This window comes from Neomonachus schauinslandi, chromosome 1, assembly GCF_002201575.2.
Source record: "Neomonachus schauinslandi chromosome 1, ASM220157v2, whole genome shotgun sequence".
Taxonomy (NCBI): Eukaryota; Metazoa; Chordata; class Mammalia; order Carnivora; family Phocidae; genus Neomonachus; species Neomonachus schauinslandi.
Window position 1 is genome coordinate 117,672,747 of NC_058403.1, and position 8,056 is coordinate 117,680,802.

Below are 8,056 nucleotides of genomic sequence, written 5' to 3' on the forward strand. Positions count from 1 at the left end.
ATAGATTTTCTCTTCTGGGGAATGAATGCACCAGCCCTTGCTTAAGAACGGGAGATGTTAATCACAGCTCATTGTCTTTGTCTGTTCCTCTCTGGAAAGGAAAAAGCATTAAAAGCAATATCAGAGAGTCCTCATGAGGGGGCTTGGCCGAGAAGAGGATGCAAAGCCCGAATTAGCAGCATCAGACAAATGCTGGTGTCCACAGCAAGAAGCCCAGGAGCTTAAACCCCAGGATCTGTACACATTGCAGCATCAGCTATGAGACAAACTATTAATGTAGTTTTTGTGACCTTTGATTTTTTTTTTTTAAGGCTGAAGTCCATTGCTAAGTAATAAATCTTTTCTGAAATCAACACGCACAAATCACTTTCCCCACTTCAATAGCCTAATCAAACCCCAGCAGTCTTCACCAGTATCTCTGGGGTTATCAGGTGATGCTTTCCCAATTACATTTCCTTAGGGCCACTAAGTGAAAAAGGTAATCTTTTTTTGTTGTTGTTATAACATCACCATGTGGTGTTTCTACACTTATTACTAGCAAAGAATATAGATCACGATTACATGGGTCATCTTTGATTCCTCCCACACCACACACAGTTGGTTCTCAAGTCCTGGTGCATTGTCATGTCCTGTATCTGCCCTCTTCCTTCCATCCTCATGATTATTGCTTTAAGACAAGTCCACTTCCTCTCATATTTGGCCTATTGCGATGGTCCCCTGTTTTCCCTGCTTCTAGCCTTGGACCACTGCAATCCCTCCTCCCTCCCCGAAAAAAAGTAAATACTGTTCACAGATCAAGTGCTTTTTAGCATTCTGTCATTTACCTCACCAAGCGTTGTGAGATAGACATTTTATTTTATTTTATTTTATTTTATTTTGATAAGAACACAACATAAGATCTACCGTCTTTATAAGCTCTCAAGTATACAACACAGTATTGTTACTATGGGTACAATATTGTGCAGCAGAATTTTAGGACTTATGTAACTGAAATGTTACATTCATTGATTAACAACTCCCTATTTCCTCCTCCTTCCAACTCCTGGCAACCATTTCAGACTGATGTTTTCTCTGAGATTTCCTCAGATTAAAGTTTTCCTCAAGTCCCCAGCAATAAATACAAATATACAAGGGTCCATCATCGTGACATTTTAGGATACAAACACCACGAAGCTTTTGAAAGTTTCCAAGAAAAAAGATGGCACACAAAGGAGTAGGAACAATAATGACTTAAGGCTTCTGTAAGGCAGTACCAGAAGCTAGAGAATAATGGAGAAATGCCTTCAAAATACTGAAAGGAAATAATTTCTAACATAGAATTCTATACCCAGCCAAGTAGCGATAAAATGTTAGGATAGAATAAAGACATTTTCTAACATAAAAGTCTCAAATAATTTACCTTCTAAGTATCTCCTCTCAAGAAACTACTAAAGGATATGCACTAACAACGTTGAGAATGTAAGCCAATATTGAAGATTTAAACCAAACGGAAAGAGTGTTCAGTTCACATGAGAAGATAATTTCCAGGATAGAAAGGGAGATCCCAATATGAAAGCTGTCATCAGGCCTAGAGGCTGACCGGCATAACTGGAAAAAGCTAGGGAACTCCAGAAAAGAATGTCTTTAAGAAAATGAATTTTGAGAAAATTTCCGATGTTTCTTAACACTTTTGGAGGAGAATTAGAAAACTGTAAGAGGTATTTGGGTTGAATTAATAAGTTCAAGAGGAAAAATCAGATCACATATTAACTCCAGAGAAAATAGAACAGTTTTACAGAAAAAGAAAATAATCATAATATATGTCCAGCAAAAAATAGATGGCATAATTCAAGAGAGTTTAATAAAGAGACTAATAATTTTTAGGTGTAAGTGGACTTAAAAAACTAAAAGGACTAATAACAACCTAGGAACTATTACTACTCCAGGCCTGAAGAGGCAAGAAGAACGTGCCTTTGCTTGGTCCCAAAGAGACCATCATATAGAGACAAGACAAGAACTGTGGCCTTTTGTAGAACAAAGCCCCTAACCCACGGCAACCTAGTAGTAGGGAAGGAGCTGGGGAATAAATACTAGGATCTCATTTTACCCTCCTTCCAATATCCTGCTGATGTCTTCTCTTGGTCAAACCCAACAGAGTAACCAGAGTGCAAGGGAGCCCTTTGATGGAGTCCATGCATATCAGCCTCCCACGACACAGGGCGGAATGAAGGATGGAGAGTGAATCTGGACAGGTAAACAGAAGATATACAGCACAGTATTGATACATTGGGTCAACTCTGGATTTTTTAAATGTTTATAATAGTGGAAACGTGAAATAGAAATCCAAACAAAATCATGTTATAACTGTATTAGGAAGATGGAAAAGATGCACATACGTGGTGGTGGTGGACGGAAATGTGTGTGTACTCTTTCACGGTGAGAGTCAAAAGGTCATGCCCAAAACTGAAAAAAAAAAAAAAAAAAAAAAAGGTATTTTTTTTTTGGAAAAAAAAAAAAAAAAAAAAAAAAAAGATTTAATGTGACCGCCTAAAATAAAATGAAATAAAACAACAAAGCAACTGAAGAAGATCTCTCTTTCTTTTCAGTCCTAACACCCTCTTATCTCAGGGCCCGTGGGTGGAAAACGGTGCATTTGCCTAGTGAAACCTCTACCTCGAGAACAATGCAGAGATTCAAAATCTATAAATTAGGTGTTCTCACAGTCTCAAAATATCACTCCATGGATGACTTCTTAAGGACAAAGGGGAGAGGGTACCCTCGCAGTGTGGAGATTCGGTGGTTACGATCTTAGGCAAGTGGTCAAGCTTGGCGATACAAGTCTCCCGGCTTTTTGAATGTTCACATTGGGCCGCTTTGCTTTCACGAAAGACCTAATCAGTACCCGCCTTTGCTAACTAAAAGAAATCCAAAGAGGTTGTTGCCGTCTATGAGGAAAGGCTAGAAGCAAAACCGGCACTCAGCGTTTGTTGCAGCCCGCCCAGCCACTAGACAGGCCACGGGCAGGGAGCCCCAAGAGGGGCCCCGCCCAGCTCCTTCGCTGGGACCTACACTCAGTGCCTCCGCCTCCAGCCGCCACAGCTTTGAACTGTGTCTGGGAGCATCTGCGCTTTGGCCCCACTTGTTTTGTGCATCCGTCAACAAGATGTGGCCTAAAGTATCAGAAAAGCCTAAGAGAGGTTATTTTTGGGGTCTGGGAATGCACAAATCTTTTCCCGTGTACTTAATGGTAATTACTTCTTCACTTTACACCATTTTGGCTTACGAAAGGTTTCATAGAAATGGACTTCTTTTGGACAGCGGGGGAACCTGTAGTTGCCAAGAGTACTAGGGGATTGATATTCTCTGCTTCTTGCTGTGATGCAAGGGGCAGGAGATATCTCCAGTGTGGTAGTCTTGCCAAAAATACCTCTCCTGACTTTAATAAACAGAAACAGTCAAATATAGGATTTATGGGACAAATCCAGTCCAGACAACTAGCCTGATCTCTTCCAAGGGAGGTAGGGGGCAGGAGATACTGGGAGAGATTCAAGAAACCTAACACTCAAAAACGAGGTGTGAACCTTGACTGGATCTAGGTCAGGAAGAAAGCATTGATGAGACAGTTTGTGGAACAATGGGCATCTTTGAGTATGGGTGATTTAGTGTCAGTTTTCTCAGGTGTAGCAATGATGTAGTTATGTAGGAGATGTTCTTGATCTTGGAAGATGCACATTGAAGTATTCAGGAATGAAGTGTCATATATCTGCCTCCCACTTTCAGATGGTCTGGCATTAAGGAAGTGTAGAAAAAGATGGAGGCAGTGTGGTAAGAAGTCAACAGTAGCCCTTCAGATGAGGACTAATCAGGTATGAATATTTAAATACTGCTTTCAGCTGTTGTGCAAGATCAAAAAACTTTTTAAGTGCTTCTGAGGAGGGACAAAGGTAGGGATGCGTGAGCTGCTCTTTTTTCAGAATAAGCCTTGTTGAGTATTTGACTTTATAAACTACAGACATGTTTAACTTTGATCAGAATAAAAACCAATAAAATAAAATATCAAGGGCGCCTGGGTGGCTCAGTTGGTTAAGCGGCTGCCTTCGGCTCAGGTCATGATCCCAGGGTCCCGGGATCGAGCCCCGCATCGGGATCCCTGCTCGGCGGGAAGCCTGCTTCTCCCTCTCCCACTCCCCCTGCTTGTGTCCCCTCTCTCGCTGTGTCTCTGTCAGATAAAATAAAATAAAATCTTTAAAAAAATAAAATATCAAGGCTAATGGGAGAAATGCTACAATATTGAGAAATGTATAATCATGAAATCAGTACTAATTAGAGATTAGTGCTTTAAAAACTTGGCAGTTGAGTCTTAGAGCTGGAATTTGCTTTGAAGAACCTCTCAGGGGCGCCTGGTGGCTCAGTTGGTTAAACGTCTGCCTTCGGCTCAGGTCATGATGCCGGGGTCCTGGGTCAGGCTCCCTGCTCGGTGGGGAGCCTGTTTCTCCCCCTCCCTCTGCCTGCCACTCTGCCTACTTGTGCTCTCTGTCAAATAAATGAACAAAATCTTAAAGAAAAAGAAGAAGAACCTCCCAGCCTGCTTCCTCCATTGTAGTGAGAGGAATAAAATGAGGCTCCGGGGAGTTAAGTGACTTGCCCAAGGTCAAGCACCTACGGAGCAACAGAGCCAGGTCCAGAGGCCAGATCCCCTCGCTGCTATTCCAAAAATCTTTCCTTTACGTGCCACAAATTGTTCATCTGCTATTGCGCAACGCTATTGCATAGTGAGTAAGCACCCTGTTCAGCACTCTGTGCTCTTTTCTCAAAAAAGATAAGGCCAACAACGGGTGAAAGGATAGGAGGAAGGAAAAACACAAGCCAGGAAGGCCACAGTTGGATATTGGCTGGGAAGGGAAATTAAGACTGACATTGCAGAGAGGTTACTCTCAGGCAATAAAGAATTCATTCTCACAAATTAGAGGGTTTCATCGGCTCACACCATAATTGGCTATTAGAGCTTAGTAATTGATACTAAGAAGCTTGTAAGCCTTTGGCTCCCAACATTTGGCCCAGCTGTCAAAAGTCAGTACAGTCAAGATGGACAAAGAAGCTTTGTTGCTGCTCCTGGTGATCGTGGAGATTTTTAGACAAAGACAAACAGTTTCTCAGAATTTGAGGTACCTCACCTGTTTTAAAAAATACCTGTCCAGTTTCCTTGCCAAGTTTTAAGACCCCAAACAATAAGAAGGGTGGGTTTGATGATGTATACTTTACTATCTGTTTTTTATTTATTTTCCCCTATATTTTATTGTAAAAATTTCCCACACATAAAAGGTGAAAAAAAATTACTTCAATTACCATCCATACACACACCACCGAAATTCTACCATTGATATTTTCCATTCTTACTCTATCAAATATCTAGCCACCTATCCACGTCTCTTTCCATTTAACAATCCTTCTTATTTTGGTATGCTTTTCAAAGTAAGTTGCAGACATCTTTATACATTCCCTGAAACATTTCAGCATTCAGCGTGCATGTCATTAATTCTATATCTATCTATCTATCTATCTATATACACATATATATATTTAGAGATGGAAGGGGAAGGGAGAGGGGGGAAAGAGAGAATTTTAAGCTTCTAGGCAGACTCCCCACTGAGTGTGGAATCCCATGCGGGGCTTGATCCCAGAACCCTGAAATCATGACCTGAGCCAAAATCAAGAGGCAGATGCTTAACTGACTGAGCCACCCAGGTGCCCCATTAAGTCAATATTTTAATGGTCCTTTTTTGTTTCTTTGGAGGTAAAGTTTACATAAAATGAAATATACAGATCTTAAGTATTCAATTCCGTAAGTTCCAGCAAATATATGCATGTGTACAAACTAAATCATTACAAGACACAGAACATAAACATTACACACAGAAAATTTCCTCATACCCTCTCCCGATAAATCTCTACCCACAACCCTTCAGAGACAACCATCGTTCTGAAACTTGTTACCAAAAATTAATTTTGCCATTTTCTTTTTTTTTTCTTAAAGATTTTATTTATTTATTTGAGAGAGAGAATGAGACAGAGAGAGAGAGCACGAGATGGGGGAGGGTCAGAGGGAGAAGCAGACTCCCCGCCGAGCAGGGAGCCCGATGCGGGACTCGATCCCGGGACTCCAGGATCATGACCCGAGCCGAAGGCAGTCGCCTAACCAACTGAGCCACCCAGGCGCCCAATTTTGCCATTTTCTAGCACTTCATATTCATAGGAAGATGTAGTTATGCATCCTTTATGCAAGGTTTCTTTTACTCAATATAATGTTTTAGAATTCATTCATGTTGTGTGTGTATCAACAGTATGTTTCTCTTTATTTCTGAACAGTGGTCCATTCTGTGAAAGACATTGTGTGTGATTTATTCTCCAACTGATGAACAGCTGAGCTGTTTCCAGTTTGGGGCTCTTCTGAATAATGCTGCTCTGGATGTTCTTATACAAGTCTTTCTGTGCACATTTGTTTTCATTTGTCCTGGGTAAATACCTAGGAATGGAATGTGTGGGTCATAGGATAGGCACGTGTTTAGTTTCATAAGCAACTGTCGGATTTTTTCAAAGTGGCCGTACCATCCTATACTCCACCACAAACACAGGAGAATTGAGTCACGCCACATGTCCACTATTCGTCCTGGCAGTCTCTAGTTGTAGCCATTCTGTTAGTGTGTCGAGTATTATTTATTTTTTGATAAGTGCATTTAATACAATCAAAGTCAGTCTATTTTTATTAAAAAATAGGTTACCCACACTTAGAGGAGTTGACAAGACCTTGTTGTCTCACAGTCACAGGAAACTAGGATACTTTACAACATGTACATGCAGTCTCTTTCTTTTTTGAGACCCTGTCTTATTTTATTCTTTGCCTTGTAGTTTTGTTGTTGTCGGTGGTGGTGGTGGTGTTTTACTGTGGTAAAGTACACATAACAAAATTTACCTTCTGAGCAGTTTTAAGGTGTGTAATAGAGTGGTACTAAGTACATTCAGATGTTGTGTGACCATCACAACTAGCCAGTTGCAGAACTTTCTCATCATCCCAAATGGAAACCCCCACTTGCCACTTCTCATTCTCCTTCCTCCTAGCCCTTGACAGCCACAAGTCTGATTTTTGTTTCTATGGATTTTTCTTATTCTGGGTATTTCATATAAGTAGAATAACAATATGCGGTTGTTTTATGATTATATGATATCAGGTATAATTATAGATTCCTTGGGTGACAGAACACAAGGACACTCTGGATAGATCAAAGGCAGAATGTTTTGTTATTTATAGCTCCAAATGAGAGAAGGCTGCTTCACAGGGCCACACAGGGAGTTGTGCCTGGGGACAAGGTAACTAACAACAAGTTGGAACTCTAGGAGGCAGTTTATGTATGACAAGCAGGGTGGGATTAGAGAGGTTTGTGGGCTTCCTGAGAATTGAGTATTTTTTGTATCAATTTTTATTTACATTGTAGTTAGTTAACATATAGTATAATATTGGCTTCAAGAGTAGAACTTACTGATTCATCACTTACATATAACACCCAGTGCTCATCAAAACAAGGGCCCTCCTTAATGCCCATCATCCATTTAGCTCCCCCCCCACCCACCTCCTTCCATCAACCCTCAGTTTGTTCTCTATAGTTATGGGTCTCTTACGGTTTGCTTCCTTCTCTTTTTTCATCCGCTATGTTCATCTGTTTTGTTTCTTAAATTCCACATGTGAGTGAAATCATATGGTATTTGTCTTTCTCTGACTGACTTGTTTCGCTTAGCATAATACACTTTAGCTCCATCCACATTGTTGCAAATGGCAAGATTTCATTCTTTTTGATGGCTGAGTAATATTCCATTGTACACACACACATATATATCACATCTTCTTTACCCATTCGTCAGTCAATGCAGCAACCTCTTTGACATCCACTGTAGCAACATCTGGCTAGACACATCTCTGGAGGCATAGGAAACAAAAGCAAAAATGAACTTTTGGGACTTTATCAAGATAAAAACATTCTGCACAGTGAAGGAAACAATCAATAAAGCTAAAAGGCAACCGACA